Genomic DNA, 12,679 nt, shown 5'->3' with positions numbered 1-12,679 from the left:
TTCCCTATGAAGGTAGAACAGACACCATGGCCTGAACCAAATGAGTGTTTATGCATGTGTAAGTACACTGGTTCAATTAGTAGTTAATTAATTAGCCCCCAACTGAATTCCTAGTAGTGTTCTCAATTGCCTGCCTTGGCACACATCTGGAAATTTGATCAGAGGCTTGTAAATTAATGGCTACTCAATACTCCACGTTATACCAATGCACTTAAGCTGGTGCAAACATTCGCTGTCCACAAGTTGTCACCAGTCAAACTACGTCAAGAGCGAATATTTTTCTGAAGACACACAGACAGATCCAGTAAGAAGGAAGCGTTTTTCAGACCTGATTCCAGCAGGATGAATTAAATCTGAAGGCATAATACACAACTCATTTTTGAGCAAGGCCCACAGAACTCAGTGGGACCTCCTCCTCCTGGGTAGACACATATAAGAAAGTCTTTGCTCAACTCTTCTATTGACATAATTGGGATTTTAAGGTTGCAAGTGGCAAGGAAGTAGAGGCAAGATAAACATTAGGAGAAACCTAAAGATCAGAGGTGTTCCGCAACAGAATGAAGACTGTGTTACAGGTGGTGGGTTGTCTTCCACTGGAGGCATTTAGGCAGTGGAAGTGGAAGTTCAGAGTGTGGCTGGACTAGGACTTAGGAGACCAAAAACTCAGCAAAAGTGAGTGGCCTTGGACCAGTCACATCCTATCAGCTTCACCAACTTCACAGCATTGTTGTGAGGAAGAAAAGACTCAAGTACACCACCTTGAGCTGACTGGAGGGAAGGTGGGATATAAATGTGCCAAATAAATAAATAAATATGCATATAGATACCTATGTCTATACATACACATTAAGTAAACATCCACTAGTTAAAATTGCTGTAGTTCAAGGATGAATAACACACAGCACTTGGACTGCATGACCCCAGCCTCTGCTTTTTGAGACCTGGACCTACTCAGCTGCCATGGCCAGATAAAAAATGGAGTTCAAAACAAGTCAGTCGTGCTGGCTTGTGGGGATTTTGGAAACTGTTGTGCAACACCTCCTCCTCCTCCTGCCTTGGGCTTTCAGGTAAAGGACTTTCTTCTGTCCAATAAGACAGATGCCTGCCCACCCTATGTTTTCTGTGATATGTGATCTCTGTGTCTCTGTCTTCCTTCTTTCCTGCAAATTCCTCCTCCAAACCCAACTTTTCTCCTTGTTCTGGGGGATTTTTGGCAGTTGTAGTTTTTAAAAATCCACAGGATTGCTTCTGAGCTCTGACCTGAGGCTTTCTCTTCCATAGTGAACGGCACTGCAGTTGTATTTAAATTCTAAGTTTCTTTCTGTAAATCAGCATATGCACATTTGATACAAACTCACCGCCATTACTGGTAATGCATTTCCTCTTTCTGGTGATGAATGAATGGCCACCCCATTTTTATAAAAGCAGATCAAATATTGGAATTAGATTCCCGCCCAAGGAGTCATTGCTTTTGAAAGGTAGTCACTTTTGTATTCGCGAAGGCTTTCACGGCCGGGATCTAATGGTTGTTGTGGGTTTTTTGGGCTCTTTGGCCGAACAATCTTCAGAACACGGCCAAAGAGCCCAAAAAAACCCCACAACAACCGTAGTCACTTTTGTTCTGATCTGCCCACAAATCTGAAACCCAAAGGCCAGGAAACTCTGTAGTTTCTTGAATCCTGACTACTAAGCATGACAAGACTCTGTCCTTTCAATCCACATACAGAAGCGACTAGGCTAGCAGATGAATTTCACAGTCACATTATATGAAATCTCAGCTTAACTTTCAAAAGCGGATCGTGTATTTTCCCTCCATAAATATAGATTCCTTCAAAACTCCATGCTTGACCAATCGGGCTTGCAAACAGAGTCCATGCTTATCTCAGGATGACCAATCGCAATTCTAAAAAGAATGAAAGCCTAATTCACAACATGCAGGGATTAAAAACAAAGTCCTGTTCAAATAAACAAATATCCCTACTTAATGAAGTTTCAAAATATATGCTAATGATATTGTCTAATTTAACTCTTATTTCAATACTGGAAATGGTGTATTATCTTCCACTACCCTTTAGGGCAGTCAAGTAGATTAAGAGGTGTAGCAAGACAGGCCACAAGCAACACGCAGACAATGTTCCTCTCTCTAAGAGAAAGGAAAGCCCAGGAAGAATGGGTGAAAGCACTACAGCTATTGCCCCTTCCATCCCAGCATGCACTACTTGAAGAGGTTCCTTCTCTGCTTAATGGTAGGTCCAGCCTTGAACTCAAGCAACACTTGTTTGTGCTAAAAAAAAAAAACGCAACTGTTTTTGTAATTGGGTTCTTTCTATAAGCTCTCAGGCAGGGTCCACCACACAGGTCTGCGGTAGATTGGCCAAAGAGATCAGGGAAGTTTGGGAAGCTAAATTCTGCTTAAGAATTTATTTGTTCATGTCACAAGCAAGTCCATTTTTTTTTCCAGGACGGAAGGAAGGATCAGCCAAGTGAGCGCTGTTGTTGCCCAGGGCATGTCCAAATGTGTCCACAGTCCTCATGTTCTTTGGGGAGGCTCCTTCTATGTTCCCGAAGAGGATTGGGCAGCTACATGAAACACAGTGAGAGGGGTCCCCGAGCACATGCTAGGGAGTGACAGATGATAGTCCACAAATGTGTGTGGTTAGGTATGCTGCCACATAGTAGATTCCAAAAGTCCACCAAAGTTTGAAAAAGTTACTGTTTGGATGACAACTCCCCAAATCCCTCAGTCGTCCAAAGACTAACTTTTCCAAACTCTATTCTCAGTGTTCAGAAAAGAGCACTCTGTGTAGAACATACAGGCCTTCTTTCTTAATTATCTTCATTGTTGTTGTTGTTTAGTTGTTTAGTCGTGTCCGACTCTTTGTGACCCCATGGACCAGAGCACGCCAGGCCCTCCTGTCTTCCACTGCCTCCTGGAGTTGGGTCAAATTCATGTTGGTCGCTTCGATGACACTGTCCAACCATCTCATCCTCTGTTGTCCCCTTCTCCTCTTGCCCTCACACTTTCCCAACATCAGGGTCTTTTCCAGGGAGTCATGAGATGGTCAAAGTACTGGAGCCTCAGCTTCAGGATCTGTCCTTCCAGTGAGCACTCAGGTTTGATTTCCTTTAGAACTGATAGGTTTGTTCTCCTTGCAGTCCAGGGGACTCTCAAGAGCCTCCTCCAGCACCACAATTCAATTATCTTCATACCCAAGACTAAAGACTGGGATAGATGTCAGAGGTATTGAACCTGTCCATGTCCTATTTTGAGCCTTGGAGAGTTGGCTCTCCTATTCGGCAGAGTGCGGCAATCACCTCAGATGGCAGATGCAAAGCACCTTCTTCTCTGGCACTCATCAACTTCCTGGCTGTTTCCCAGCAAACTAACCTGTTGCCTCAAATGTGGTGGGAGATACTATCCAGTCAAGAGTGCTGGAGAAAGATTTGCCTGCAATTCCAATCCAGGGGGAGTGATCTTGTTCTTTGCTTCAGGCTGCAAAATACTTTGGGGTGTCTGCGTGGGGATGTGGGGCAACCCATCCTCTTTCTGATCTCTCTTGTGCAAGCCTCTGCTATTACAATCTAAGCCAAACTGGGGATGCTGTGATCATCACCCAAGAAGTAACTTTTTAATAACTTCCTTTCCTTTCCTCTCCCAGCTAGACCAGTCCATCCATGTTGTTTCTGACTTTCTCCCAACAAGCTGGGGCCAGATAGTTTTGTTTACATGGTGGGTTCTTGAGCCCCTAAGTCAAAACAGCTAAGGCCTTTGGTGCTTTACCAATTTTTGTAGTGCTTGTGAAGTGAGGTTATTTCCATGGCTTAAAGAAAACAGATCACTCCTGGGCAGACAAATAACACAATGAGGTCATGCTGCATTCAGAGTCTTTCGGTGCAGAACACCCCCTGCGGGAACAGCCTTGGGACAGCCTGGCTCCTGCAAGACTATTTGTATCTAATCTCCCTCTTCCTCCTTCCCTTCCTTCCGCTTCTCTGCTTCCTTCCTCCTCCCCTCTGCTGTGAAACACAACACAACCCGTTTCACTCTCATCGTGTGGAATTAACCCAGGCCTGCAGAAAAAGCTTGGGCTTTGTTGGTTTATTTTTTCCCTAACCTCCTAAAGCCTGAAATAAGTCTCCAATTTGACATAATTACACCCTCATTTTCAGGGGTGAAGCTATTTGTAGGGACTTCAGATTGGCTCCTTCTCTTCTGACTGTGGCTCCAGCAAGGCAGTAGGGAAAGGAATTGGGGGCCGAGAAAGTCAACGTTAAAACACAGAAATGGGTTTGGTGGAGTAAGTGAAAGAAGGAGCAACTAGTCCACAGCTGATGTTCCACAGTGGCCCGTAATACTGTAGGGTTTCCACTTAGGGCTGGCAGGAGAAAAGCATCCTTTGGCCTGAGATTGAGGGACAAAACTGGAGTCTAGGAGGTGGCTCCTTATGAGGTCATAGAGGTGCAACAGGCAAGATTGTAGAGCGGGCGGCAGGACCACCTTTGAGCCAGCTGATTGTGGACTTGGGCATGAGTTGAATGTGCCTGAATGAACCAATCCAATGTAGCAAACCAGAGCTAAGAAAACAACAACCTACCATTTGAGGTTGCCCAGCAGCTGAAGTGGTTGCAATCATTCTTGCCACCCTCCCACACAACTGTCCCTACAGCGTATAATATGATACTTAGGGAGCTTTCCTAGGCCTGAGGTTGCTGCTGGGGCTTGTGAAAGCCTAGATACCAGTTGAAGGGGGATTTTTTAATTTCAGGACCTGGATTGCTTCTTCCAGGCCTTGTTCATCAAGAAGGCTCATGAGTCGCAGTGCTGGCACTCCACTCTCTCCATTCCTCCAAATGGTATAGTATGCACTCATCAGTATGCTCTGCCTTGTGCCAACCCCTTCCTGCTTGTTTTTCTGGTGCACCAGTTTACCACACAGACAGATACTTTCACACTGAGCCGATGAGTCCTGCTGCCAGCTGGGAATAGGTAGAGATGGGTGTGCAAGTTTTAAACAAAACTCTCATAGTTTGTGATGGGACAAACAGAAATATTTACACAGTGTTTGAAACCCAGCTGTGTTGTCAATTTATTGTAAAACCATGTATCTTGCAGTTAATTCATACCATGGGGCATTCTATGAGTCTTAAAAGAGGCCAAAATAATCCAAATTATTCAGAGTATAACAGCAAGCAAAGAAATAATATAAGTCTTTAATGCAAAGATGGGCAACATGTTACCTGTAGACCATGTGCATCCCCCAGAAGCATTTCTGCATCCCCTGCACCAAGATGCCCATCAGTGCTCCTACTGCATCCTGTTGTTGTTTAGTCATTAAGTCATGTCCCACTCTTCGTGACCCCATGGACCAGAGCACGCCAGGCCCTCCTGTCTTCCACTGCCTCCCGGAGTTGGGTCAAATTCATGTTGGTAGCTACTGCATCCTACAACACAACAAAACAAAATTGGAACACTTTCAATTCAGAAAGTCTCATTGTACTCACTTCACAATGTGAAGGATTCATGTTGTCAATTCTTAAGCTCCCCACCCTGCAACCTAGGACTTTAAAAATTTTAATATGTTAAATATTTTTTGCCACTAGAGGGTGTGAAGAGGCATTTTTATTTGCATCATTTTGTTACAGGTCCTGCTACTTTTCTGGTCTGGTCTTTTTTTTTTCCAACTATAGGACCATGTTTGTGGGGGGGGGGGGGAGTAAGGAGGTTCCAAGAGTTGTAGTCCAAAAGATAAAATTTCCAGGCACACAATGCAATTAATGTTCTATACACCCCTCTGCCCTCTTCTGGTCCAAGATTTGGACTTTTGGCTTCCTTTCTGTTGAGGACCAAGTAAACATCTGTGCACAGTTTTCTCTGCCTTTTATCTCAACCATAATCTTCTGCTGACAGCACCACACATTTTTTCAATCAACCTTGGAAATTGTGAGGTCTCTGCTTTTCTGTAAACATATGGGAGTCATAAATATGTCTGTGTGGTAGTTTGGAGGCCACGACAAGGATTTAACTTGTGGGAAAGTTGGGGAAAGTGCCAGAGGAATTTGGTGTAAAGAGCCCCAACCACAGCTTAATTTTGTGGGATTTCTTTTGCACTCCAGAAAAATGCAAAGTACCCTTGAGCATGTACAGAGTCCCTTACCATAATTGTTAAATAGCCACAAATATCTCTTGTGCTTCTAAGATTGGTAGGAGGCTGATTTTCATATTTTAGGTACTGAGTCCTACAAACATGGCTCCTGATTTCCAATGGATTTTATTAATTTGCTGGATAACGAACTGTTAGAAGTTAAGTATTGTGGTTGCCCAAGTCTTATTTATCCGCAGTTTACTTCTTTCTAGTTTCAAGGGCAAAAAACTCATTAAATTTCTGAATTAAAATATAAGGTTAAATGTCTGGACCACCTGCGTGTAGGTCCAAAAGCGGCAGCTGCAGCATGCTGAAGTCACAAAATAAAAGTCACAAGAACTGGGAAAATGTGGACTTGAATGAAGTGTAAGCTGTTCAGAAGTTTCCAGCAGTTTCTGACTGAGGATGCTAGAACTATTCTGACCAATCAGAAAGTGGAGCTGGGACACATCCATGGCTGCAATGGAGACAGAAATGCTGGGGTCAGGAGGGGGGAGCGGAGTGTGTGAGAGAAGAAGCTTACATATTTACTCTTCCCCCAACATAATTCTCTTCTGCCAACTATGATGGTGGATAGACTCTAAGCATATCAGTATGATTTATATTTAGTTCAGGTTCTGAGCAGCAGTCAGTATTCCATAGTATTTGTTGGCTGATGTGATGATGTTTACAGTGGTACCTCGGTTTACGAACGCCTTGGTTAACAAATTTTCGGTTTACGAACGAAAATCCATTGAAAATATTGCCTCAGTTTACGATTTTTTTTCTGCAATATGAAGCAAGTTTGCATTGCGCCTGGGAGGTTTATAGGGCCGCCCCCGTGCATGCATTCCTATGGGAAACCATGTTTCAGTTTGCGAATTTTTTGCATTACAAAACGTCCAGGAAAACGCATTAAATTTGTAAACCGGGGTACACCTGTATTTTGTCAGTATTGTCTTTGTTTCCAGTGTTCAGGACGTTTGCACTCTTGCTGGTTTTTAGCCAAAATGGCACCACCCGTACTATCAAGAGTGATATTTAACTAAGGCCCTGGTCACACAAGGAAAATGTTATCTAGTTATCCCCCAGTTAGTTTGTTAGTTTCTTTTCTGGTCACATGGAACAGAGTCGAGACTGAGGCACTTTCCCGGCCAGTGTTGTAACTGCAGAACATTTCCCCATCAACAGGAGAAATGTGTTACTTTGTACCTTTTTTGTATCGATGCAATCCCTACTGGGATTGCCTGTGCGCATGACCTGCCCCACTTCTTCTGTTGCACACATATTGTTTTTAATTATTTTTCATGCTTGATACATCAATATGTTGGGGGAAACATGTCACTCTGTGTGTGTGTGTGTGTGTGTGTGTGTGTGTGTGTGTGTGTGTGTGTGTGTGTGTGTGTGTGTGTGTGTGTGTGTGTGCGCGCGCGCGCCACCATTACATTTTTTTTAAATTTCTGTGGGAAGATACATTGAACTGTTGGTATGCCAATGTCACCAGACAGGGAGGTAATCTGTGGATATCCCATCTCCATTTTGTGCAATGCACATCTGCCTGTGCCTGTGCAACAGAGGACACTTTTCTAAATGAGCAGGAAAACATGGGGCTGAAAAATGGCACTCTGTACCCTGTCTCTTTGTGTGCATGAAACCCCAGCATTAATGCCCACCCACAAGCAAATGGAAGCAGGCTGTTTCCCAACTGGCTGATGGCTATTGTAAAAGAGAAGGTAGGAGGTGAGGAGTGAGAAGGGCAGGGGGTCATCCTGAACAAACAGATCAAATCAGAGTTCTCTTAACACCAACATGTGACTGGCTAGACCACAACTACAGGGGCTGCAGGGCCGATTTCCATGTGAATGGAAGGAGCGATCTAATCACGCCCCACTGTTCCAAGCCATTACAAAGTAACCTAGACTAGGTCACTCCCTATTGCTAATGTAGCCATACCCTGTGTCTCTGTCTTTCTGCAGCTACACCTACATCTCCCAGGTGGCCATCAGCTACATAGAGATAAGAGTGGAAACAATTCATTCAGGATTAATTCATTCCCCCTCATTAAATAAAATTTTAAGCAATATGTTTAAAAAAGTAGTTCATTTAACCACAATAACATTATCTGTCTGAATAACAAAATTAAGCAAATAGTAAAAAAGATAACAGGAAAATAATGAGCAACACAGCAGGTAACAAGTTACTCTCTCTGCATTCAAATGAAAAGACAATTATGTCATTTGTCAAACAATGTAACCGGATATGGGAACAAATTACTTTTAAAAAGTTATTCCTTAACCCCAACTTGGGGCAAAAGAAGAGTTGTTTATGGCTGTGGTAGGCCTTTGGCCATTGGAAATATGTGCTGCTCTTGATTGCTGACTCAAATTAGGTAAAGGTAAGGGTTCCCCTTGACAATTTGTCTAGTCGTGTCCGACTCTAGGGGGCGGTGCTCATCCCCGTTTCCAACCCACAGAGCTAGCGTTTGTCGGAAGACAATCTTCCGTGGTCATGTGGCCAGCGTGACTGGTGGCGCTGCGTATTAAATTGCAGAAGCCTCTGTGCTGCAAGGTCAGAAGACCAGCAGTCGTAAGATCAAATCCACGCCACGGAGTGAGCCCCCGTTGCTTGTCCCAGCTCCCGCCAACCTAACAGTTTGAAAGCATGCAAAATGCAAAATGCTAGTAGATAAACAGGTACCACCATGGTGGGAAGGTAATGACATTTAAATGACTCAAATTACTGCAGTGTAAATTACCTAAAGATCTAGATGCAAACCCACCCCTTCCTTCTCCTGTCTTTGGAGTTTGAAGGGTGATTTCTGAACTCTGTCTCGCTCTTTTCTTTTTCCCTTCTGCTGTTGAGTCCAATATATGGAAAGCGGACCTCTTGGCTTTTAATTCTTTTCACTACATCTCACCTTTGTTAGATCTTACAGCTCAAAGCAGCTTGTATGGAATTTCCATGTGGTCAGTGATCACTCCTCCAGATGCTGGCCTGACACTGACCAGCTTAGCTTGGGTAGTGTAGTCGTATCACATGGATTCCAATCAAGGCCTGGGACCTTTGGTTTTTCCGGCACAAAGAAAACCTGGAGTGTTCTCCATCATTCTGGTCTGCCTGCTATGGCCTGCCCGGCCCATCTGCTAAAGTGACACCAATGAACTCGGTCTACCACGGTGCGTTGTTATTACCTAGTGATTATTACCCAAGGCAGCATCCTCTGTCCTCAGCAATACTTCCCATTTGCGTCCTGGAGAACAATTTGTTGACCACAACCAGGCTTCTTCTTGACTTGTTAACCCACAGGAAGAAATTTATAGTGACTTCTCGTGCCTGCGGCTGGAATCACAGAGGATGTGGGCAGCTCAGGCTGTGTATCAACAACGGGGAAATAACTCTAGCCCTCTTGTCTTTTCACAGAAATCTGTTTGAACTTACGGGCTCTGTCCCCCTGTATGCATGCGTGAACACAAATACACATACACACACATACAATTATTTTCCAATGTTCAGGCCATGCGGTTTGGAAGGAACCATCTCGTTCTGAATTCCATTATACTTTCCAGGGAAAAACTAGAAACGTTCTTTTCTTTTAATTCCACACATCTTTTCCCAGCCCATGCACATCCAGATGAAAGGAAAGGTCATGATCATAGGCTTCATCGGAGGATCAAGCCTTCCTCACTGGTGCAATCAATATCTGGAGGATGCTTAGTGTTCACTGCTGTTCCAAGTTGGCCTCTGGCACTCACAGCCACATGGAAAGGAAAGGACACAAAAATGCCTAATAGTCTATGATAATTACACAATTGCCACTATAATTCTCACAGTCCCTTGACCAACATCCTGTTTGGCTTGATGATGAACCTGACTCAGAAAATGGTTAATTGCTTAAAAAAACCCGACACTCTTTAGCCTCTTTTGAATCGCTGAATTCTTTTTTTTTTTGGAGCGGCAGCGAGTTTTTTATACCTCCACCAGATGTCCATTTATTTTAATTCGGATGCAGAATTTACTCATTTAAACTGATTTCCCCTATGTGAACACCTCTGTCAGCATTCATCAGCCACCTACCCCTGCTGTTGTGTTAAAATCAGGAGGTGATGGTGGAGGAGAGACCTGGCTGCCAAGCAGTTTGTAGGAGCCCCCTGATGCTCACTTGTTCACCCATCTTCCATCCCCAGAGTGGGGGTGCAGTGAGGGGACAGATAAGGCCGGATCAACCCAAGGAGGCATTTCTTCACTGATCTGGTGCGCAAACCCCAGAGTTGGTGGCTGAAAGGCAGGCGGGCAGGCAGGCAGAATGCCATCAATGCTGCCTCTCTTCCCCCCCCCTCTGGCCGGCTGGTTTTAGCCCATGTCTCCTCCGTGGTGGCGCTGTGGGCTAAACCACAGAAGCCTGTGCTGCAGGGTCAGAAGACCAATAGTCGTAAGATCGAATCCACGTGACGGAGTGAGCTCCCGTTGCTTTGTCCCAGCTCCACACCAACCTAGCAGTTCGATAGCAAGTAAATGCAAGTAGATAAATAGGTACCATCTTGGTGGGAAGGTAAAATGGCGTTCCCTATTCACGCTGGCACGGAAACTGTTTTCGGACAAGCGCTGGCTCTATGGCTTGAAAAATGGGAATGAGCACCACCCCCTAGAGTCGAACACGACTGGACTAAAAATCTCAAGGGGAACCTTTACCTTTACCTCCGCCTCGGCTGTGTGTGCGTGTGTTTTGTTTATGTGTTTGCAGAGTGTGTCAGTTGCCCATTGCTACCAGGCACTCCTGCACGCATCAGTGCTTGCAAGGTGCCACTATACATGTGAAGGCTTTTCTAGCGCTGGCTTGCTTGACTGTTTCCTGTTGCACTTCCCTCCTCTGATCACATGCACATACATACATTTAGACATAAACACTGCCCGCCTGCCTCTCTGAATTCCAGCCTTGGTTGGGTTGGAGTGAAAGTGCATGCAACTGGCAGGGGTGCCCCTTCAAAAACCAAATGTTTGTTTCTCAAGGGAACACAAACTGTGATTCAAACTCCATATGATGCCATGTGACTTAGAGTCAATTTAAATTTATACCAATACATATTCCGAACTATTGCTTTCATGTAAACAGGCCCTCACTCTCCAGTAATGGCCATGGCTGCCTACCCTTGTTCACTCTGCTGACCTTGTATTCCAGGTGGGAGGAGGGATTCGAGGCATCATGTTCCAAAAAAAGTAATTTTTCTAAGCTCTTTGTTTCTCTTAAGGCGTTCTTCAGCATTTAATTTCAATGGTTCTTCTCCTCAATTCTTACAGAGTCGTCTTGCCATTGAGTAACAAGGTTTGCCTTCTGGTACATGTGGAAAATAACTTTCTTTCCATTTGTTTTCAATGAGTCTACAAAAATTCCCACATTTCTTCATTTACAGGATATTACAAAAGTTTAGCTCAAATCCTGCTGGTTTACATGACTGCACGAAGCAACTGCACCAGAGATGTGAGCTGTCTTCCCAGCTTTCATCATTCACAGGGTATTCCTCTGATTGCACAATTCATTCCTTGGTCAGATGTGAAGAGCAGCCTTGCAAACTTGAAAGACGCTTCTGTGGATCCCCTTCGGCATGCAAAAAACTTCAATATGACATTAGCAAACAGGGTCTCTCTTTTTAAATTATTAGCGTGGGACAAAAGCAAAACTGTCACCGTTCCCCATCTCTTAATACACACTTCAGCAAATTAATCTTGCCTAGACTCACTGTGAAGACTGAAGAAAGAAGTAGAAAAGCGCAATGTCTCTTTTGTCTTTTCATTCTGAGAATTCATTACAGAATCTCCCAGATACTATAGTCACTAATACTACTGGAGTAATTGGGAGATGGAGGGTGGGGTTTGTGCTCCAAAAAGTAATGTAAAAATTAAAAACTAAGCTCTGGGAAATGGCACTTTACCTCTTCCCTTACACATTTCCTGAAACAACTTGATTTGGCCTCAAGTGTGAGGTGGAACCCTTATTTTTTTCTAGTACGGCCACATTCCGTACACTAAAAATGAACAGAGTCCCAGCAGAATGGAGGCTTATATAGCCAAATTGGCACCCATTCCGCACTGGAGGGAAGTAGCCCCACCTAAACCTTTAGAGAAACACAAGGAATCTTAAAACGGAGGGGATGATCCCAAAACAGCTCTGGGAGGATCGAATATCCTGAACCGAGAGTGTTGACTGAAATCTGGAAAGGCAATTGTGCACCCTTTAGATGTTTCTGATACAAGTCCCATTATCCATAAACATGGGTGATACTGTCTGGGACTTATGGGAACTGTAGTCCAAAACAAGTCTCAAAAAGGTGCTGAGCTGTCAAACCCCGGAGAATGATGTAGTTGTCAGGCTAAACGGAAGCATTGCATTCAGCAACAATTTTGCTTCTCATCAACCTTTAAAGTAGGGAGACACTTAGTCTTGGCAAGCCAGGTTGGCCAAAGTTAATCTGCTTTATTGTTCAGGAACATCTCTCCGGTTTTCTTCTCCTGGTAAAACTGAATATAGAAGAGGTACAATGACTTACATGTGCCAGGAAGCC

This window comes from Pogona vitticeps, chromosome 6, assembly GCF_051106095.1.
Source record: "Pogona vitticeps strain Pit_001003342236 chromosome 6, PviZW2.1, whole genome shotgun sequence".
Taxonomy (NCBI): Eukaryota; Metazoa; Chordata; class Lepidosauria; order Squamata; family Agamidae; genus Pogona; species Pogona vitticeps.
This window is presented reverse-complemented; position numbering follows the sequence as displayed.